This window comes from Mustela nivalis, assembly GCF_964662115.1.
Source record: "Mustela nivalis genome assembly, chromosome: 11".
In the NCBI taxonomy this organism is placed as follows: domain Eukaryota; kingdom Metazoa; phylum Chordata; class Mammalia; order Carnivora; family Mustelidae; genus Mustela; species Mustela nivalis.
The window spans coordinates 55,198,035-55,222,006 of NC_139030.1; the positions used below are offsets into that span (position 1 = coordinate 55,198,035).

The following is a 23,972-nucleotide window of genomic DNA, read 5'->3' on the forward strand; positions in this document are numbered from 1 at the left end:
CTGCCTGCCTCTCTGCCTAATTGTGATCTCTGCCTGTCAAATAAATTTTTAAAAATTTAAACAAAAGAGTAAAGGGGGAATAAAATATTTATTAGTACATATTTTTATGATATCTATTTTTTAAGAAGGAAATTCAGAAAAGATCAACCAGGTGCAAAAGAAGATGGTTACACAGAGGGAATGGTGGGATTGAGTGGAAGGGAAAGGGTAGAGTGAGACTCTTCTAACTTCATGTTTTACTTTGGATCTATGTAAATAATTTACTCTAAACTGTGTAAATAATTTCCATGTTTAAAAGTAAATTAGGGGGGTCTTCAGTCAGTGGAGCATAAAACTCAGGGTTGTGTAGAGATTACTTAAAAGTAAAGTCCTTAGAGATTCTTGGGTGGCTTAGTGGGTTAATCACATCTTTTGACTCAGGTCACATCTTTTGTCTCAAGTCCCACATTAAGCTCCCTGCTCAGTGGGGAGCCTGCTTCTCCCTCTGCTTGCTGCTCCCCTTGCCTGTGTTCTCTCTCTCGCTCTCTCTCTCTCTGACAAATAAATAAATTAAATCTTTTTAAAATCTGATTTATATAAGGAAAATGGAAAAGAAGCAAACACCAACATGAAAAACAAACGGAAACAAAAGAATGTAACACTAAAATGTTGACAACATAATCATACAGAAGAATTATTTCCCTGCTTGTGCTTTCTCTTTCCCTAACAAATAAATAAGCAAAATCTTTTTTAAAAAATTGGGGGGGGGGGTGTGGAGGGGATGCCCGAATGGCTCAGTTGGTTAAGTGTCTACCTTCAGTGCAGGTCATGATCCTAAGGTCCTGTGATTGAGTCCTGTATTGGGCTTCCTGCTCAGTGGGGTGCCTGCATCTCCCTCAGATGCTGCTTCCTCTGGTTGTGCTCTTGCTCTCTCTCTGTCTTTCTAACAAAGAAACAAAATATTTTAATCAGACAAAAATCATATAAAATCAATACAATAATCATACAAAAGAATTACTTACATAGTTAGAAGTGGAATTAATAAACTTTTTTCTTCCAAATTTTTATTTAAATTCTAGTTAGTTAACATATAGTGAATATTAGTAGAAAAAATATATTATATATATTAGAATATTAGTAGAATTTAGTGATTCATCACTTATATATACCACCAATGTTCATCCCAACAAGTGTCTTCCTTAATCCTCATCACCCATTGAACTCATCTCCCACCCACCTCCCTCCATCAACCCTCAGTTTTTTCTTTGTTGTTAAGAGTCTCTTATGGTTTGCTTCCCTGACTCTCTCTTTCCCCCCTTCCCATATGCTCAACCTTTTTTATTCCCCAAATTCAACATACAAGTGAAATCATATAGTATTTGTCTTTCTCTTACTAATTTTGTTTAACATAATACACTCTACCTCCATCCATGTCATTGCAAATGACAAGATTTCATTCTTTTTGATGCCTGAGTAATATTCCACTGTATATACATACACCATATCTTCTTTAACCATTTATCATTCGTTGGACTCGAGCTCTTTCCATAGTTTGGCTTTTATTGATAATGCTGCTAAAAACATTGGGGTGCATGTGTCCCTTCAAATCAATATTTTTGTATCCTTTGTAAATACTTAGTAATGTAACTGCTGGGTCATGAGGTATTCTATTTTTAACTTTTTGAGGAACCTCCATACTGTTTTCCAGAATGGTTTTACTGCTTTGCATTCCCACCAACAGTTTGAGGGGTTCTCTTTTTTCCACATCATCACCAACATATGTTGTTTCCTGTGTTGTTAATTTTAGCTACTCTAACAGGTATGAGATGGTATCTTATTGTGGGTTTGATTTGTTTTCTCTGATGAGTGATGTTGGACATTTTTTCATGTGTTTGCTAGCCATCTGGCTATCTTTTTTGGAAAAATATCTATTCACATCTTCTTCCCATTTCTTGACTGGATTATTTGGTTTTATGGGTGTTGAGTTTGAGGAATTATTTCTAGATTTTGGATACAAACCCTTTATCTGATATGTCATTTGCAAATATCTTCTCTCATTCTTTAGGCTGTTTTTAGTTTTGTTGACTATTTCCTTTGCAATGCAGATGCTTTTTCTCTTGATGAAGTTATTCATTTTTGCTTTTGTTTCCCTTACCTCCAGAGATGTGTCTCATAAGAAGTTGCTGCAGCCAAGGTCAAAGTGGTTGCTGCCTGTGTTCTCCCCTAGGATTTTGATGGAATCCTGCCTCACATTTAGGTCTTTCATCCATTTATTTTTGTGTAGGTATAAGAGGTGGTCCAATTTTATTCTTCCCAGGACCATTTGTTGACGATTGTCTTTTTCCATTGGATATTCTTTTCTGCTTTGTCAAAGATTAGTTGACTATATAGTTGTGGGTCCATTTCTGGGTTTTCTTTTCTGTTCCATTGGTCTATGTGTATGTTTTTGCCAGTATTATACAGTCCTGATGACTAAAGCTTTGTCATATAGTCTGAAATCCAAAATTGTGATGTCTCTAGCTTTGCTTTTCTTTTTCAATATTGCTTTGCATATTTGGGTTCTTCTGTGGTCACATACAAATTTTAAGATTGTTTATTCTAGCTCTGTGAAAAATGCTGTTGTTTTGATAAGGCCTGCATTAAATGTATGGATTGCATTGGGTAGTATAGGCATTTTAATGATGTTTGCTCTTCCAATATCTGAGCATGCATTTTTTCCCTATTTTTTTTTTTGTGTGTGTCTTCTTCAATTTCATTTATAAGTGCTATAGTTTCTGGAATACAGATCCTTCACCTCTTTGGTTAGGTTTATTTCTAAATGATTTATTGTTTTGGGTGCAATTATAAATGGGACTGAATCCTTGATTTATTTTTCCTGCTGCTTCATTATTGGTGTATAGAAATGCTACAGATTTCTGTACCTTGATTTTATACACTATAATGTTGCTGAATTCATGTATTAGTTCTAGCAAATTTCTGGTGGAGTCTTTGGGTTTCTACATAAAACACCATGTTGTCTGCAAGTAGGGAAAGTTTGATTTCTTCCTTGCTGATTTGGGTGTCTTTTATTACTTTTTAGTGTCTGATTGCTGAGACTAGAATTAGTGCACTTTTAAACATAGCTCTCTGATGGTACCTCCTTGGTGGATATAGTCTAAAGACCCTCCCCCAAAAAATACCCAGTAAAAACTGCAGAGAAAACAGAACATAGTAGGTTTGATATTTGTAGTAGTTGGAATGTAGCAATTGTAAATTTATCTAGGTGTATTTTAAGATTGAGCAAACAGATAATGATACTATTGATAACGAGGTTCTTACTATAGAAGAAGTGAGTACAAATATGGAATAGAAAAGGAGACAAAGAACCTGGTGGGTGGGAATAGAGGTGTCAGTATAGCTGTTTAAAAAAAAAAATCTATCTATCTAGATGCTAGATAGAAATGCATTTCTTAACAGTGCCTTTGACAGAAACTAGAATTCTAGTAGCTATCTAGTACCCAGATCTTGTTTTGTTTTGTTTCAATATTATTCTCCACTAAAAGAAACAGGGCTTCCTAAAGAAGTGACTGGGTGGAACAGGAAAACTACCAATTTGGAACATTCCACACAGAAAGTAAAGAAATTCTTCAAGACACAGAGAGATGTGGAAAGCACATAGGAACCAGCTTAAAGGAGTGGTCATTGGATAAATTTAACACAAGTTGAGTATCAAAATAAATAGCGACCTAAATAGTTTCATAGCACATTGAATAAAAAGGAATTCATGGGTTTGTATGGATACATTAAAAAGAAATATTTCAGGGAGTAGAAAAGAGAAAGTTCTTTACAGAAAGATGCTGACCTATAAATATAGAAAGTTTGATGGAATTGTGACATCATCACCATAGTAATAATTGACTCAGGCAAGAATCACCAATGGATTTTAAAACTATTACATGAAAGTTTTTTTGTGGAACATGATTTTCATGCTGTGTTGCTACTTAAGAATTTCAAAAAATAAAATACACTTTAGGAATCACAAAATCTGACAGATACCACCTTGACCAAGGCCTCAAAGTTAGCATTGCCAATAATAGGATATACTGACTTATAAGCTTCCCAATACAAGGTACTAAGAAGGACCAATATGGTCTGTAAGGTATTCCTTCAAAGTGTTTACCTGAATCTGACCAGGAGGAAATAATCAGAAAATTAAAATCAAAAGACATTTTCCAAAACAACTGTCACAGATGTGAAAATGTCATGTTAGAAAACATTGTAAAAAAACAAACGAAAAGCAAAAAACAAAAAAAAGAAAACAAACATAAAACAACCCTGGAGAAATGGCTTAAGTTATATACAACTAAATAGCTGTAATGACTAAATGCAATGTGTGATCCTTAATTGGATCATGGATTGGAAAAAAAAAAAAAAAAGAAAGAAAATGGGCATTATTGGAACACTAGGGAAAATTTGAATATGGAATGTTTTCATTTGGCAGAATGAAGTTTGTATAAATTGAAATTAATTTAAATGAGCTATCTAAGAAGTAAAATTACTCAGGAAAGGTGATCTACTTTGGCATTATTGACAATAGAACACATCCAATATAAAACTCATTATGAGAACACAATTAGTTAAATAAAAGTAAAAATATATTAAATGAATATGTGATAAGGAATAGTAAGTATTTACTTTGGAAAGTACAAAAGAATACAAAGATGGAAAGTACAAAAGAATACAAAGAATAAAATGAAAACCACCATCAATTTCTTTCCCATGATAACTCTTCTTAATGTTTTAGTATATGTTCTTCCAATTTTTTTTCTGTTTTTTGTTCTTTTCTTTTCTTTTTTTTTTTTTTTTAACACAGTTTGGCCTCTTTTTTGTATACTACTTTTCTTTTAACACAATACCATTTCCACGTATCCCTGCGTATTATGCAATAACTTTGTTTTTACAAACAGGATAGTATACTGTGATGTAGCTCTACATCTGTGTGGTTTTCATTCCTTCCAAGATGGAATAAGACAATAGTCTTACTATTGTCAGCCTAAGTTTACTTTTTCAGTAGATATGTTTTTTTCCTGGGGTCTGGTGTGCACATTTGTAAATAAAAGTGGGCATTAGTTAGACAAAATAATTTAAAATTTAGAAAAAGTCCATTTATTTAATAAGTGAAACCAGCAGCCATATCACACTAACAATTTCACATTTGATTGCTTTTCTTTGTAAATACTTAAGTCTGGGGCTCATTAGCAGAAGACACACAGCATCAGATAGAAATACTACTTGAAATAACAAGAATATTAGTGCTGGAACTTTCTTTGCTACTCTCTGTGCTGCTTCTGTTAAAAGAAATAAGGAAGATTCTTTTTTTTTTTTTTTTTAAGATTCTATTTATCTATTAGACACACAGAGAGAGATCACAAGTAGGCAGAGGGGCAGGTGTGGGGTGGGGCGGGGGGAAGCAGGCTCTGCTCTGAGCAGAGAGGCTGATGCAAGGCTGGATCCCAGGACTCTTGAGATCATGACCTGAGCCGAAGGCAGAGGCCCAAACCATTGAGCCGCCCAGGCATCCCAGGAAGATTCTTAACCTATATAATTGGAGGCATGGTTTAGGGACTGCATAGAAGTAGGGTAACTGGCAAAGATTCTCTCTCAGACTCAGTTTTAAACTGAACTTATGCATAAAATATACCTCTTGCCCTGGGCGTGTGGTCTGACAGGGCCCTCTCTCTCTCACCTCTGGAACATTCCCATCATAACTTGTTCCCTAGTTTCCGAAATGAGATTCTGTTTCCTCACACCTCATCCACACTGTGCTCACGCACTCCCACAGTTCATGCTGTGCTGAGCGCTTCTGGCCATGAAGTGTTTATTTCCCCAATGAACAGGTAAGCATAATTTATATGTGCTTACTTATAAACTTATAATCAATACAAATCCAGATTGCTAATTCACCCCCCCAAAAACAGAAAACCACTCTTTAAAATGTTCCATACACAAATTAAAGTAAGAACCTACCTTTACTACAAACATAACAAATTTACTTGGATAATATTTAGACATTAAAATCCGTTTCTTTCTGTATATGTGTAAAAACAACATGCTCTCTCCACATATTATAGGAAACTCAGAGCAGGGCTTTCTATTTGTGTTCACGAAGCCAGCAAGACAGAATTCGAGCATTAATACGTTTTAATTTTTTTTTTCATTTAAATTAAATTAAGTGTGAGAGAAGCAAAAAAGTAACTCTATTTTCCCCATATTTTCCTCCCATATGCCTCACACCCCTCCAACAGGAGGATAATCAGTCTGTCCAATAAAGTTGGCTGCATTAATTATTGCTGCATCACTCTGGCTGCTCCAAGAGGCCCAATGCAGTGATAGCTGGCTGCCTGCTTTCTTCTCAGCCTTTCTCATTCTTCTCTCATTATCCGCATGTGAAATTGTCACATATATTTTCATGAGAAGTCTTTTCTGAGAACCTAATCCATTCAATATTATATCCAGCTTGAAATTCTAGGCATCACATGCTTCTCTGTATTTCAAGAAACTTTATTTTTAGCTGGTCCCTTTTTGTGCCCTGTCAGCACTTCCGGCTTTCCTCCCTCTGTAGCTAGGCATTTAGTAAAGGCTAATAGCGGAAAAGATATATCCGTTCAGAAAAAGAAGGGCCTCATGAATCCTTGCGATGACTATACCCATCCTGCTATGCCAAATATTTCGACAGCGGCCTGTAAATGACCATCATTCTGTTGGGGTTATTGCCATTGTTACTAAAGGTCAACACTTCCTTTTACAGATTCTGTTCAAATCCATGTTGACACTCCTAAAGCTCTGATTTTGTTCTCTACCCCTTGAGTATTCAAAATGATCCAGGAACAATGTAGTTTTAAAATTTTGGTAGAAAAGTCCTGATAGACTTTAGCCATAGCGCAGTCCATAAAATTGGCAGGTTTTCTTGTGTCAGCCTCTGTGACTCTTACTCCTTGAAAGTAATTTGTCAAACTGATCCACACACTCAGAAAATGGGTGTAGGGGGAAGGAGAAGAATTTACCACAGTCAGTGTGTAAGGGCCTATTTAGCCAGAGCAATTCCATCTGGTTAAACAGTGATTTTGTTGTTTATGTAGTAAAACTTAAACTTATCCTGACCCCTCCTCAGGGAACTTACTTAAAAGCAAGTACCGGAAGCCAGTCCCAGGTAACAAAGCCCAAATACAAGGGTGGGTCAGGCCAGGTGGAGACGTCCAATCAGTGGGGCGTGCATACTGTCTCCCTAGCTACCAAGGAATGTGGGTCCTGTCTTTTGGGTGCCAATTCTGACCAAGGTGATAGGTTAGTTCAAATATCTACTAAGGTAAGTTGTAATTCAATTGGTCACTTGTGTGTGACCTAGCATGACTGGGCAGCTTTCTCTGTGTGTTACAATTTCATTGGTCACCTGTGCGTGGCCAGGCCCAACCACATAGCCTTTGCCCTTAAAAGCTAGTCTGTAGGGGCGCCTGGGTGGCTCACTGGGTTAAGCCTCTGCCTTCGGCTCAGGTCATGATCCCAGGGACCTAGGATCGAGCCCAGCATCGGGCTCTCTGCTCAGCAGGGAGCCTGCTTCCTCCTCTCTCTCTTTGCCTGCCTCTTTGCCTACTTGTGATCTCTCTCTGTCAAATTAAAAAACAAAACAAAACAAAAAAAAAACTTAAAAAAAAAAAAAAAAGCTAGTCTGTAAGGCAGAGAGGGATTGCCTCTTTGTAAGAGACAGTCCTGACCTGTCGGTTTGATTCTCGATGCCTGGCGCGAAATAAAGCTTTGCTTGACCTTTGCTTTGTATCACTCTCGCTCCTTTGATCACGAACCCATTATTGGGGGACCTTTCAAGTGAAAACTAGTGTTGTTATTACTTTGGGGAATTGATTTGATTTGAGCCTCATCCTTAATTTTTAAGAAGAAGCAGATTTTCTCACTTCATTTTCTTTGTATCTTCCTTGGTCTGAAGGACAAAGCCTAAAGGCCCTGATTAGTAACTTTGCAAACACAAGATTTGAGATAATCACTGGCAGTGCTCTTTGGTGAAAATAATTGAGAGGAAATGAGTGGGTATGCTCACTCGTTTCCCAGTTCCAGCCTACCACAAATCACAATAAAGAACCAAGTATTTGTCTAAAAATAGTTTTCTTTCTCATAAATTGAATTGGTTTTTAAACCAAGAAAATCAAAACTAGCTAATTACTCTCTTCCTTTGTTGTCTATAACTATACACCAGAAGTAAAATTTTCCATCAAAACTAAATGCTATGAAATTCTAAAAGGCAGTGAGAAGGAAGTCTCGAATAATCTTTGTTTTTCATTGGCTGTTGAAGTGGTCAACAGAGCAAGTTCTGGAGGTAATCACTGGTCGCCAATGAAAGGAGGAGCAGATGATTTCTTTCAGCATAGAGGCAAAATGCTGATCTTATCAACACTTTTTGCTGTGCAAAAAGGGGTGCGAATAAGGAAATTTCATTAGAACACTTAGCAATAATAAATCTCCCAGTGGTCTATGTTTGGTGAGCTTGTTTCCCTTGTGCTTTTTCCTTCCAGCCATTTCTGATAAAATGGTATATTCTTTCTGTTCTTTGCGTGGTTATCCTTAACATTTTAACAGGTATACTAAAATAAATTTAAAGTTAATCATTATTTCTATCCTAAACACCCACCCAACAACAAAAAACATAGAATTATTTAACCTGAATATTTCCTTTTACCTTATAAGGTATTTTTTTCTGGTATTTTTCTCTTTTTTTAATACCACAAATAAATCATTATTATTTTTATAGAGTCACTGTTAATATAAACCTAACCACATATTACCAATAATTATGCACATTCTTCTATTCTACATCTTTTACTTTCCTTAAATAATTTTTCAAAATTTTTCTTAAAATACATCTTTATAAGTTTCTTTAATGAAGTTCTATTGAAGGTGGGCTCCTTTCATTTTATCTAAATATGTATCTTACTCTTAAATGTAAGTTAAAATGGGTTTACAGTCTTAAATTATAGTTATTTTCTTTTAGCAGAATGAAGCTATTTTCCCATTAACGTCTGGCTTCTGTTCTTATTAGAAGGTTGCCTTCAATCTAATTATTAATTGCAGATAATCTGTCTTTATTTTTAACAACTTCTAAGATATTCTCTTTGTCTTCGGAGTTCTACAGCTTCACTATGATATATCTAATATTTTTTCCCCTATTTCGATTTTGTTAAGATTCCCAAGTCTGAGAATTCATGTCTTCAGGTGTTAAAAATATTCAGCCATTTTCTCTTCACTACTGCCTCTCTTGCATTATATTTTCTCATTTTAGAAGTTTAAAATGTATTAGATGTTTTTATTTTTGTCTAACATCTCATGTTTTCTATCCCTTTACTTCCTTAGACTTTAGATTAATAGCTCAGTTTACTCATTATCTTCAGTTGTGTCCATACCTGATGCTTCTGTGATCCACTGAATTCAATAATTTTATGTCTATTATAGACATTCTATATATGATTTTGTTTTGCTTTTTGTTTGTTTTTAATATATGACTACTTGTAAAAGTTTCTTGTCCCTTGAACTCAATCTTTTTTTTTTTTTTTGAAGATTTTATTTATTTATTTGACAGACAGAGACCACAAGTAGGCAGGCAGAGAGAGAGACGGGGAAGCAGGCTGAGCAGAGAGCCCGATGTGGGGCTCAATCCCAGGACCCTGAGATCATGACCTGAGCCGAAGGCAGAGGCTTAACCCACTGAGCCACCCAGGTGCCCCACTCCCTTGAATTCAATCTTAAGTACAATTTCTTCATAAGCTTTATTTGATTTTTCTAAAATCAGAAATATTTATGAATCTAATTCTGCTGATGGTAGTTTCTGCTGAGTCTTACTCATGGTGATCTACTTAGCATATTTGATAATTTTGGATTATGACTTCATATTCAGTTATTCTTTATTGAACTTCTGTAAGACTAGATTGAGGTGCATTCTTCTAAAAATAATTTGTGTTTGATACTTCCATATACTTGAGATATCACAGTATGTTTTCAGCTGGGGGTTTCTTAACCCTAACACCGATACTCTAAATGTTGATGTTTAAACATTGAGCATATGAACAATGAGCAATATATCTCTTTCAAGAATTTGGTTTTCATATAGGGAAAGCAGTCTTACTGGATTCTCAGGTCCAGATTTTGAGGCATTATAATATGCTTTAAATATCCATGTCTGATCACTACTATGAATTATTTGAGGTAGACTTTAGATAGCTCATTTGTATTTGTATATATTTAACACTTTTCACTACTTATAAATCTTCCTTTTTATCAAAGAGAAAGCAAGTCCCAGGCTTAAAGCCTAATGTATCAGACAGCATTATCCAATTAGACTTAAAAGCATTATGATTGTGTTATTAGATTTATTTTAAAATTATCTTCTATTTATGACAATGCTATTTTCTTTTTATAGTAGTAGATATAAGGTTTCCTTATATATCTGAGTTTACAAAGTGAATCAATTTAAAAATAGTAAGTAAACAGTAATATTTGTGAGATGTGAACATGGTAAGACTTTAAAGATGGCACTCAGAAGACAGAGATGATAATCCTGGATCAAACATGTGCTCTTAGCCACTAGTCCATCAGTAACCATGGATTTGACTTGATCCTGACCTCTCTAGTGTGTTTTCTAGGAGACAATAATAGTAAATAAGCCACATACTTATAGACTCTTGGTAAAAAATTGAGGGGCAGTATATGGTGACAGAATAGGATTCTAATTTAACTTACACTTTTTTTGGTAAAGATTTTTTTTATTTATTTGACAGAGAGATATAGTGAGAGAGGAACACAAGCAGGGGGAATGGGAGAGGGAGAAGCAGGCTTCCTTTTGAGCAAGGAGCCCAAAGCAGGCTCAATCGCAGGACTCTGGGATCATGACTTGAGTGGAAGGCATGTGCTTAATGACTGAGCCACCCAGGCACCCCTATAGCTTACACTTTAATATTGTGATTATCTACCCAGCCAAAGTAATCAGATTATAATTAGTTGGTAACCCACATAATTAAAAAACACCCCTAAATCCATAAAAAATTAAATTAGAAGTCAGCCATAGAGCACAGGAGGAAAGTTAAATTATCTTAAGAAGTAGTTGCTAAATCATCACATTAGAATCATCTGGGGAACTTGTTTGAAAATTCATGCCTAAGGCCCACTCTGAAGAATGAATTAGAATTTTTCATGGTGGATCTTCTTAAAAGGGATTGTATACAAATTACCATAGTCAGATTATTTTGACAATATATTCCTGAAATCCATTGGGATAAATACAATATATAGTTTATCCCAGAGGGATAAAAAGATGTGTCACAGAGGAAGAAGGAGGAGGAGGTGAAGAAGGAGGAAGGGAAAGAGAAGAAGAAAACAAAGGAATAGGAAATTAAGAAATGAATTTTAGATTTAACACACATAAATAAGTCATAAAACACTTGGTCTTTTTCTTGGTTAGTATTATTAGGATACTCTATGGCTAGGAAATAGAATGATTTCTATTTCTAGAATGGTTTTGCCATCCTTATTGACTAAAGATAAAAATTTTAAATTCTGAACCAGACTGATGTATCTTCTAAGTTTTCTTTGAAAAAGTTCAGTCATATGGAATATTTCTAGTCATCCCTATTCAATGAAAGACTTATTTACTAAAAATAGTTTCAAATGATTGAAAGACTGGAAACGTTGAGAATAGGTTGTCATTAGGTAAGAGTAACCAGCTCCATACTACTGATGTATAAAAAAATTTTAATATATTGACAAATATATAAGAATATAAATCATATGAAATCTACAGCTTTCTAAGAAACCCACATGAAATTATCCTCTGGTGTTTTTCCAAGGCAAATTGTCTCATTTTTTTTCCCCACTATTAGTGGCACATTTTGGTTACACCATGTACAATTAAGTTATTTTCTCTAGGCCTCAGTTTTAAAAATCATCTATAAAATAAAATAAAATATAGATAAAAAATCTTATATAGTTTTTAAAAAGATTGGATATCATAATGAATGTCAGATTTTTAGTCCTGATTCAGAGTTAGCAAGAGATCTCTTACTTTGGGGAGATTTGAATTTAGACTGTAAACAAACCTAGGTTTTGATGTGAAAATTTTTTTAGCTCTAAAACATGATAGATCACTGGGGCACCTGGGTGGCTCAGTGGGTTAAACCTCTGCCTTCAGCTCAGGTCATGATCCTAGGGTCCTGGGATCGAGCCCCACATTGGGCTCTCTGCTCAGCGGGGGGCCTGCACCCCTCCTCTCTCTGTCTGCCTCTCTGCCTTCTTGTGAATTCTGTCTGTCAAATAAATAAATAAATTCTTAAAAAAAACATGTTAGATCACAGTTTTCAGGACCAAATAAGTTAAATTTCAAAACCGTAAGAAAAAAAGTTTCTTTCACTTTCTTGGAAGGAACAAAATTGTTAAAATTACCATCCATGAAAAATCTGATATTTGATTTAAAATATTTTGAGCAGTGCCTTGGGGATATGTAAGCATAATATAGCCCTATTTTTACCATGCTAATATTCTGTCCTAATATTGTAAGATCCTTATAATTCTTCCCAGGTATTAGATGAGCTGATTTCAGTTTATGGTAACTATTGAGTATTAGTATTATTTCAAGTTGACCATTTGAATACATTATATCTGGAGCATCACAGGTAAACATGATAATACCATCACATACAAATAAAGGCAAATGAAGTCATTTTGAAATGAACACTATGTTGAGATGGCAGTGAAAGAAGATAGGATGAATAAAATAATATATATCATCTGGAGAATATTATGCATTTACACATTATGAAAAATCATGCTTGTTTTAGATTTATCAAATGTCATGAACTCATTTTAAAATGGTAAGTTTGGGGCACCTAGGTGGCTCAGTGGGTTAAGCCTCTGCCTTGGTCTCACTCAGGTCATGATCTCAGGGTCCTGGGATGGAGCCCCACATCAGGCTCTCTGCTCAACAGGGAACTTGCTTCCCCCTCTCTCTCTCTGCCGGCTGCTCTGCCTACTTGTGGTCTCTCTGTCAAATAAATAAATAACATCTTTTAAACAATAAAATAAATAAAATGATAAGTTTGATAAAATACTCAATACTTATAAAAACTCAATACTTTTAGGTTGTGCAAAGGTTATTTTTTTTACAAATTATTTGAACTTCTTTTTAAGATGCCATCAAGTGTTCCTGAGATACTTTCAAAGAAACCATTGAATCTATCAAGAACTTTTTTTCTTTAAGAATTTTTAATGAAGTTCTTTTAGGCCAATTTAAAAAACAATCACACACACACAGAGCAACAACAGATCCTGAATGCAACTTTTTGCTATTGCCACGAATTTCTTTGGAAAGCCAGTAGTCATTATTTTGTAAGGTCCCCAGATCCTAAGGAGATATTCTCTTACTACTAATTCTTGTGCTATTTCGGGTCCTCAGCTACTTCTAAATATTCTTGAACAAATATTATTGTTAGGAAGACAAGGAAACGAAGGCATATGCAATGGTATTAGGTTCTTTTTTCACACCACCTGGGATGAGAACCTTGGCACATAGTAACAGGAACACATAATAACCTTGACACATGATAACAGGAATGACACCAGGAAATCCCATTGACATTAGAGTCAGGGATTAAATGTTAAACATATTAGAAGCAAGCAGGCAAGCCTGTATGTTTAGTTAGGACTGCAGAAGCAAAGTGGATGTGATGTAAATAGGATCAATGGTCAAGGAGTCTGTGAGTTTTCTTACTTCAGCAGCAAGAGAACTAGTGACAAGTTTGAACGGTTGTCTTTGATAGTCATTAAGAAATCATAAACAACATGCAGGAAGGCCAGCTTGCTAAAACTGTTCTGCTGGCCTTAGCTGAATCAGGAGACATTCAGCTGTTGGGTCCCCCAAAAATGGTTAAAGGAGTGAAACTGATACAAAGCGAAGCTTTATTTCACGCCAAGCATCAAGAATCAAACCGACCGTCAAACAGACGGGTCAGGGCCACCCCTTACAGAGAGGGTGACCCCACCCTGCCTCACAGACTGACTTTTATAGAGCAAAGGCCATGTGGTTGGGCCTGGCCACACACAGGTGGCGAACAAGATTATAACACACAGAGAAATCGGCACAGTTATGTTAGGTCACACATAAGTGACCAACTGAATTACAATTTACCCCATAGTAGCTATTTGGACTAGCCTATCACCTTGGTCAGAATTGGTGCGCAAAAGTCTCCCAAAGGGTGGGGCCCATTCTCCTTGGTAGCTAGGGAGATAGCATACACGCTTTACTGATTGGATGTCTCCACCTGACCGGACTCATCCCTGCTTTCAGGCCGTTATCTCCACTTGACCTGACCCACCCTTGTATTTGGGCTTTGTTACCTGGGACTGGTTTCCCCAACTTGCTTTTAAGTAAGTTCCCCTAAGGGGGAGGGCAGGGTCAGTTTAAGTTTTACTGTGAAAACAACAAAATGGCTGTTCAACCAAGGTGGGACCACTCGGGCTAAATAGGCCCTTACACAGCACTCCTTTGAAACCTATCAGAATCAGGGATATAAAGGACCTAAAACAATGTTTCCTGCAACATAGAATACCTGTCCACCTAGAACCAAATTTTGGTTGAATCTACCTTGCAAAACCTTATTCTCTGACCATATAATACATACACATATAAAATATTTTTAATATAGCCTACATGCAAAACAGGAAGGTTGTTCAGAATCAAAATAATTTTAAGAGGATTGGTTCAGAAATTAGGCTGTGTTAACATAGAAGGCAAATTACGGCTTCGTTACTAGTACTGTCTACATCTACTAAAACTGGAAAAACTTGGCATTACATGTTTAATTTCATGGATAGAAGCCTTGCACTTGATCTAATGATTTTCTCTAACTTATCTCTCATAAGAAAGAAAATAGAAAAGATAGAAAAGAGACATTAAACTTTAGTATTCCTTTCCACTCAAATAAATCTCATGATGTTACAACTGGTGTATATATTCCAGAATTGCATATATTTTGGGGAATCTTAGAATTATAAAATAGAATATAATAGAGTCATCCTGCCACCAGCCAACTATTGAACACTTCTACATTTTCTTTTACTTCTTCTTTTGTAAGAAACAATGAAGAAATAGATCTTAGATAACTAACATGAAAGGTGAACCTCCCTACTATAGATTTTTTGTTTATTGTCTGTTCATTTATTTTGGGTTCTTGGGTGATAGAAAGCAAATCAAAAAAGGTGGTGATTACTCGTGCTGCCATGAAACTGTAGAAGCAATAGAAGTTCTCTAATATTGATTGAGTGCAGCAATAACTGTATCTTGAAAGCCCTACCTGCAGACACACATTCTGAAAATATATCCCTTGATATATCCCTTGATAGTGTTTTCAGACAATATCTTTTGTTTCAGTCAGCTGCAGGAGGATCCGAGCTCTTACGTTCATATTTTTGATTTGTTAAAAGAAATGAACTATATCCAAGATGAATTTTAGTTGAATTCTACCAAATCCAGGGTTTTTCAACCTTAAAACATTTTGCATTGAAGTTAATTGGGTATTAGAGAATAAAATGAGGCATCAGTTTTTATTATCTCCCTTCAGTCACCCTTGATATGAAACCAGGGCTTAAGAACACTCTCCCAGTTATTTTCACTCTTTACTTGCACTGCCTGCATTTTTCAAGGAATGGACAATACTCAAGCTAACTTTAGGGGACTTTGAGACCCACCAGGAAAAGGAGATTATAGCAGTTAGGTAAGCAAGAACACTGAGACAGATGCACATTAGTGCTAACTCTTACAGGTGTTAAGAAAAGGAAAATGATTTGAGTGGTTTGGAAAAGGTGAAATATAGACTCCCTTATGGTGACATAATTTAAGGATGGGTGAGGAAAGGACTTTATGGTCAGAGGAATGGAGATGAGCATTTAGACGGAGGAAACCAAACTCATTGGCCAGTATCAAAAGCCCTATTTAGAGGTTGAAAAAATGGAAGTAGGGAGAATGTAGGAAATTTGCCTGGGGTCACACATCTAAGTGACACTACCTGAATTTCAAACACTGACACCCTGCTTTTCCAATGAGGAGCCGTGTGCCCTGGCAAGCAAGGAGAGATATTACCATAGGTGGGAGGGGTAGGGCTCCTACTTAAAATCCATTCCTCCAATAGAGTCATAATCTGGTCCTTTAGTTCCACTTTTCAATATTCATCGTTTTCTGTTTTATTTATTTATTTATTTATTTTTTAAGGTTTTATTTATTTATTTGACAGAGAGAGATCACAAGTAGACAGAGAGGCAGGCAGAGAGAGAGAGAGAGAGAGAGGAGGAAGCAGGCTCCCTGCTGAGCAGAGAGCCCGATGCGGGACTCGATCCCAGGACCCTGAGATCATGACCTGAGCCGAAGGCAGCGGCTTAACCCACTGAGCCACCCAGGCGCCCCTCTGTTTTATTTTTTATTCTCAAATTTTCTCAAAATAAAATTCTCATCCTTAATTTGATCTTGGGCCACTGCCTCAGAAACACAAAAATTTTTCTCCTACTGAGCTTTTTGGGTGTGCCTCATTCAGAGATTTTCTCTGGGAATGAATGACAAAGAGCAAGGGAAGGGCTGTAGACAAAGCTGGACTGGCAAATTACCATTTCAAAGGAATCTGATGAGAGCCCCCCTGGACAGAGCTGAGCTTTAACCTCTAAGTAATTTTACACACATTCAGTGCCAAAGAAACAGCTCCCCCTAGATTTCCCACTTCCTGTTCACCTTCTCCGCCTTCTCTTACACTTCCCTAATCTTTAAATTTTTTTTCCTCCACCTCTTATCTTTTTTTTTCTCCACCTCTTATCTTGATAGATTTACCTTTCTTTCTTATTTTTTCCTACTTTCCTTCTCCCTCAAAAGTCTGAAATGCTATTTATTTATGTATTGTTAATGTAAAATACTTTTTGCATTTATTTAAAAAGATCTTTTAAAATTTTAAGCATGGCTTTCTTTACCCTTTTACCTCTCAGAAAGAATTGATCTTCTGTGGGTGTATCTTGGAACTTTGTTAAAAGATAAACTGAGGCATATTAAAATTCTTAAGAGTTTATTTGAACAAAAATTGATTTGAATTGGACAGCACCCAATCTAGTTGGTTGAAAGGTGCTCCAAGGAGCCATACGACATGAAAAACTTTTACTGGAAGAAGGAAGTGGGAGCAAGGAAGTTATACAAGGCAAAAAAATGGGTTGGTTATTATAAGGTCACTGTTCTGCGGGGTACTACGGGGACCTATCAGGCAGATTGCCTAACTAGTGCTAATCAGATAATTCCTGAGTGACTGGTTTAAGATTCCGTTTCTGGGAAAGCTAAAACTATAACTAATCTCAGTGTGGTGACCTAGGGCTTAGCCTAAGGGTTTTTAGTTGGGGCCTGTTTTGTTTTTAACAACCAATCCCCTGTTCTTCAGTATTTTAATTCCCTACAAATAAAAAAAAAAATTTATTTGCAACTTTTTTGGATAAATAAATACATAGATGCTAAAAAGTAGTATCCTTTCCATATCCTCTTGAAAGTTTATTTTTTTTTTTAAGATTTTACTTATTTATTTGACAGAGATCATAAGAAGGCAGCGAGAAAGCAGGAAAAGCAGGCTCCCTGCAGAGCAGAGATCCTGATGCAGGGCTTGATCCCAGGACCCTGAGATCATGACCTGAGCCGAAGGCAGCGGCTTAACCCACTGAGCCACCCAGGTGCCCCCTGAAAGTTTCTTCTTAACTTCTACTCCTATTTTTAAACACTGTTTTATCTACATATCTTTCCATCCTAAATAATTATTTTATTTGGCCTTCAGTTTTTCTCCAAGCATGTATCATTGAGTCCATGTTAAACACACACACACACACACACACACACACACTTTCACAAAATAATCATGTAATTTGTAAAGTTATACAGGAGGAAGCGCTGCAGACTGATTCATTTTAAGACTTCTCCAAGCCTTTAATGTGTTCATGTGAATTTGTTCTTTAATATGTTCAATGTGAATTTAATTCTTCATTTTCTTTTTCTCACATTTCATGATAGAGCTAATGCCCCACAAATGTGCTGTGGGAAATATCACTGTGGTGTATATATTATGAAATATAAGCAAATTTCTCTCTGTAAACTGCATTTGTTTTCTTTGACTGCATAATAATAACAAAAGATTCCATTAAAGATCTGTCAGGAAAAAAATTGAATCTAAACCAAGAAGTGCTGTATTGATATTCTAGTGTGACCTAGAAGTACCTTAGAGAATCTATTCTAGGTTTCATGCTCCCTTGGTTCTTATGTTAAGAGTTAAAATATAGATTTGAGTTATAAACAGAGCTGACACACTAACAAAAATAGAACTTAAAATGGTCCATACCTATTTTTCCAAGACACCTTGAGAGGAAATTTTACACAGTAAAGATTTTGAGTTTGATTTTGAGATTTGATTTTGAGATTTAAAAAATGGTAACATTTATCTATTAATAATTGGTACATCTGACTCTCAACGTTTGGTAGTTATCTTTATAGCACCTGATGTCTTTTTCCCAAAATGGAATTAAAATCTGACGACCATGGGTTCTCAGTATAAACACAGATATACACAGACATACACAAGGGTTGTAGCAAGATTGCTTTACTGCCTTCTGCTATCTCTGTATCAACTGGAATCTAAATTTTTTGAAATTGTTAAATTGAAAAGCCAGATAATTATGTGGAAAATAGTATTTTTCTAATCTATGCACTGTTGATAAAACAGCATTTCTTTTAGGCATTCTTTTGTTAATACACATCCACATTTCCTCCTCCTTGAAGGAAATTAAGTGTTTATTTGTTTTCAGTGATAGACTCAGGTTGTGTGTTTGCTAAGGGTTAAGCAGATCTTTAATAAATGTGCCATCTTCAAAATTTGTTATCTTTCAAATCAATTTAAGCCTCTCCTTGAAAGTGGAGGTCTGCTCCTGGTTTCCCAGTTTTGGATTCTTAATCTACATTACAATTGACCCTTGCCAAAGCTGGTTAAGGAATTGTAACCTTCAGAAAGAAATATCAAGCATGGTGCAGGAGGGATGTTGACCTAATTTTTGAAACTTCAACAACACCAGTGACATCTTTGCAATTAATACAGCATCAAGCTTCTTTCAAAGGGCTTCAAAGGGACATGATGCTAAAATCTGCAAAGACCTTCCAAAGTGGAAATTAGAAAATTAATAGAGGTGACCATGGGTTCAAGAGATTTTTTTTTTTTTTTTTTTTTTTTTTTTGCTCCTCTCCCAGGTCCTATTGGGAAGTCCCACACAGAGATGTTAATCAAAATTCCACCAGAACTTGCCTCAATATTTTCACGATGACTCATCAACGAAAAGTCTGTACAGTATAAGGTTTGAAAGTTAGAGTGGTTATCTTAGAGCTGGAACAAAGGGTAGAACATTTCCTTAACATTACTCTATCCTTTGATACTGATACTTCAGATTTTCATCACAGTTTTATATCCAGGGAACCCAGTGTATTTCAAATGTTTTATGTCTTTTTTCCCCCTTCTTCACAGCATCATTTCAACAAGGGCATGAAGTATTATTTCTGTTGTAAGAGAGGTCACATTGCACCAGGGAGTTTATAGAAAAGCTGGTCCTGTGCCATTCTAAATTTAGCAAGAAGATCCCACTGTGCACAGACATTTGGTCTATATAATTGCCAGAGAGTCTCCAGCTTTGTTACAAAAGCTTGTGAAAACAAACATGACCCTTCACCACAGCAACAACGGAGAACTCTAGAGCATCTCTAGACTGTTTAATGGAAGCTTTTCCCAGCAAGGCAACTGCCTTAAACATGCAAAATTCTAGCCGTATCTACACGTAGTAATCAGGCTGCAGAGGGAAGAAGGGGTGGAGGCAGTCCTTAAAGCAGCATGAGTCCTGTACAGAACCTAAAAGCTGGTACTTCTCCTGGAACCAGAAATAAAGTATTCCTTTGACAGTAATAACTGGGAATAGCTGCTGAACTGTGTCCTCCTGAAAATGTATTTCAAGGTTGCCTTCAGCAGCAAGAAATACATGATGTTAATAAGTACCAAATGATAATGAGACAACATTTTATAAGTAATATAAAGACATAGCATAAAAGACAGATATAGAAATTATGAATCAGGAGACTAAAAAATGATTCCCATAAGCAGAATTATTTTGTCCATCTAACTTACCTTATTTTAATTTTGAGCTAGTTTCTAACTTCTAAAAATTGGGAGAATTTCACCCAAAGACCCATTTTCTGTCATTTCTTTAAAAATTGGGGGACCTGGGCACCTGGGTGGCTCTGTTGTTAGGCGTCTGCCTTCAGCACTGGTAGTGATCCCAGGGTCCTGAGATTGAGCTGTGCTTTGGGCTCTCTGCTCAGTGGGAAGCCTACCTTTCCCTCTCCCACTCCCCCTGCTTGTGTTCCCTCTCTCACTGTGTCTCTCTCTGTCAAATAAAAAAAATTAAAATCTTTAAAAAAACAGAACAAAACTGGATGACCTGAACAAGTGTCTGTTAATGGATGAGTAGATGAAGAAAATATGGTGTGTATATGTGTATATGTGTACACACTCATTTCAGATATGAAAAAGAAGGAAACCTTGCCATTTGTGACAGTGGATGGACCTTGAGGACATTATAAGTGAGATAAATCAGACAGACAAATGAATACTGTATGACCTCACATGATCAATCTCATAGGGAAGGAGACTGGACCGGTGGCTACCAGAAGCTAATTGTTTGAGGAAATGAGTTGTTGGTCAAAGAGTATGAAATTTCAATTATAAAATGATTAAGTTCTGGGTCTTCAGTCAACACAACTCTATTGCTGAAAGTTGCTGTGAGAGTAGAACCTTAATGTTCTTATCATGACAATAACAAAATGGTAATGAAGTAATGTGAAGAATGGGTTAACTGTTATTATAGTAAAACTTTTGTCGTAGATATGTATATCAAGTTGCCACATTGTATATTCCTAAACTTACACAATGCTGTATGTCAATTTTATCTCCATAAAGTTGGAAAAATATTAAAAAAAATCAAATTGGAGAGCCTGGAAATAGTGGACCCACATTACCTAATGTCAACAATCTGCTAAAGTCTACTTCCATCACCCTACTCCCTATACTTGGTCTGTTGTGCATGTTATTTGGACATCTGAATTTGCAAATTCTGCTCTAAGAGATGTTTGAGACATAAAAACTGCCCTGGAAGTCACCTAGAGGCTCCAAATGGTATAGATAGTGACTTCTAGAAGATGGCATCTAGAAATACCAGTTTTTCAGTAATTGTAATTTGTCATATAAAGAGCTGAAAAAGAGGTAATATAATATAATATGAGCATATAAGTACTGCAAAGCCTACACTCAGGAAAGACCAAAGCCCTGTGAATCCATATTCCTCACCAGGAACACTGAAGATTGTCATATCCACTCATCTGTTCCGACTTTTTGAAAAGCCCTAGGATTTATGGAAGGCTCCTGTGCAATATAATGATCTGTCTGCATTATAGTTTGTGTCCTGAAAAAGGCAGGAACTTCTCTTCATGAAGAATTTAAACCAATAACTACTTCCAATGACATAGAAGCACTTAATCTGTGAAATTATACACATTATATTTTCATAATACTTTACACTTAATGTGTTCTTACCTGAATTAACTCCTTCATTTCTGAGAACAACTCTGAAAAGTAGGAAAAGCAGATCGTCTTGATCCTTTCAATAGTTTTGACAATAGAAATGACTTTTGTCAAAGAACAACAACAACAAAATTATTTGAAAAGCTATTTTCTGCCAGTAATAAAATTTTGGAATGTGTTCTTTAAATATCTAAATTATCTGCAACTGAGTAAATGTTATAAAGAGGTGTAGTTTGTTAAGAATGCAGTCTCTTAACATTCTTACTCTGGATGCTACTACCCCAGGTGTGTTGCTTAATAGTCCAGACCTTGCCAAGTTAGTATATATTAAGTTTTATTTTTCTCATTTGTATAATGCACATAATTGTGGTTCCCTTACACAATTATTGTGAAAAAAATAAGATACCGCCCATTAAGTACTTGTAACCATGGCTGGCACATAATAGGAATTCAGTAAATAATACTTAAAAGAATTCTATTAAGATTCATGAGAAAATAGAGAATTCAAATTTACCTGCCTGGCTGGAACACTGATTTAGGTTATTTTAATGTGACTTTCTCAATAGCATATATGGGGGGGGGGGGAATATGCTCAATGTGAAATTTAACTTAGATAACTAAATATGTATGTGCCAAGACTCCTATAAAGATGCCAGAATGGTACTTGGAAAAAAAAAAAGCTGTTGGATTCTATTACTCTTTTCTGTACTGTGAAAAATTTTAAATCGTTTTATTTTTATTGACAGGATATTTTTAATACTTGACGTGCTCTCAAGCATGACTTTTAACAGTTTATTTCACATTTGCATTAACAAGTAGAAACATTCTAAACTGATGCTTTCTCCATTACAATTGTGAGATAGTCTGCAAAGCTCTTAGAGAGTTGCAATCTTCTTTTTAGCTCACAACAAAGTTGATTTTTTTTTCTTTCTGTCCTTCTCAATTGCTATAATTCTCTTACTGCGTAATGAGAAACAGGTGTACATGAGTCAAAACTCATTAAGATGAAAACCAGCCCCGGCTCCTATTTCTCTGGGTACTATGTTACAGATACAGTGTTCTCATGTTCAAATCAGTATAAATGCATAATTTGTTCCCTGACTATTGTTAATTAGAAATGGATCTTGACAACATTGCACTATTATTGACTTTTAATCTATGAACTACATTCTTACAAAACACAACCATTTTCTTTATACTGCATATTTCAAATTTCACAAACTTCCAAAATCACAATGGTAATAATGCAGGCACCTCTAAATCATACTCACAGCCCTGGGTTGACTATCATGTATTTTGTTATCTTCGGTATCCTAAGACTTCACGCAAAATTCTACTGTTGAGTATTTAAAGCATCTAAATAAAATTGGTAATGGTTTTGGGTCTTGGCTCAATTAAAGAACCAAAGGTTTAGGTAAACCCATCCGGTTTGCAAGGTCTTCACTTGTGGTATGCTGATATTTTGCGTGCATTTTTTTTTTTTTGCAAAAGAAAAATACCAACTTTCAAGACTTGATAGTTTTAAGAATTATTTATAAGGGTAAAACCAATATGTTATTCTCCATTAAAAATGTTCATTTTTAGCTAGGAAATAGATTTTGACTCTGTAGTCTCCTTCAAATTCAGACTGTAATTACACAGCAAAAGAAAAGAGAAACTATAAAATCCTCTTTCAAGCTGGTGCTAATGTTTTAATTGCCCTTTTAACTTAGCTCAATAATTTATACTTCATTGCATCACATTTTTAATATGGCAATTTTTATATAAGATTTGATTGCTATATCTATCTATTTTATTGACTCAAGTCATTTTGCAGTTACTAACATATGCAAATTAGTTACATAAATACATATTTGGTCTTCTCCTATGTATGCAGATGTCGTGTTCTTATCAATAGTTTATATTAAATCTGTGGTCATAATATATTTTCTGAAAAAGGATAACATATTAAGTAAGTTCTTAGGATCTTTAATCTTGCTCAAGCAATTTTTGAAATTTATCATTAGCTATAAGATATTTATGCATATTACCAGAGGAAAAAATATTTCATTGTATACAAAATTTACCCAATGGGACAGCATTAAATTACTGTTTATTCTAATACATTGCAGAGTTTGCTTATAAACATTTTTCACTTCATGGCTAGTAAATGGGGACTAAACTAAAAGTTACATAGAGAAAAATTAGTAGTCAGAGATTGAAATTAGCCAGAAGTAAAAGAAATAAGCAATGGATCCTTATTGACAGATGCCTATGAATATATAATACAAGTCACTAGAAGAGAAA

At 35.5% G+C, this 23,972-nt stretch overlaps 1 long non-coding RNA gene across 1 annotated transcript in view; it reads right to left on the bottom strand.

Moving 5' to 3' along the window:
- The window catches only part of LOC309844570, an 88,865-nt gene that overhangs the window by 32,561 nt on the left and 32,332 nt on the right, over positions 1 to 23,972 (bottom strand). The window contains exon 2 of the long non-coding RNA XR_014300766.1: positions 794 to 922. This is a non-coding gene — a long non-coding RNA (uncharacterized lncRNA). The remainder of the gene's footprint in view (positions 1 to 793; positions 923 to 23,972) is intronic.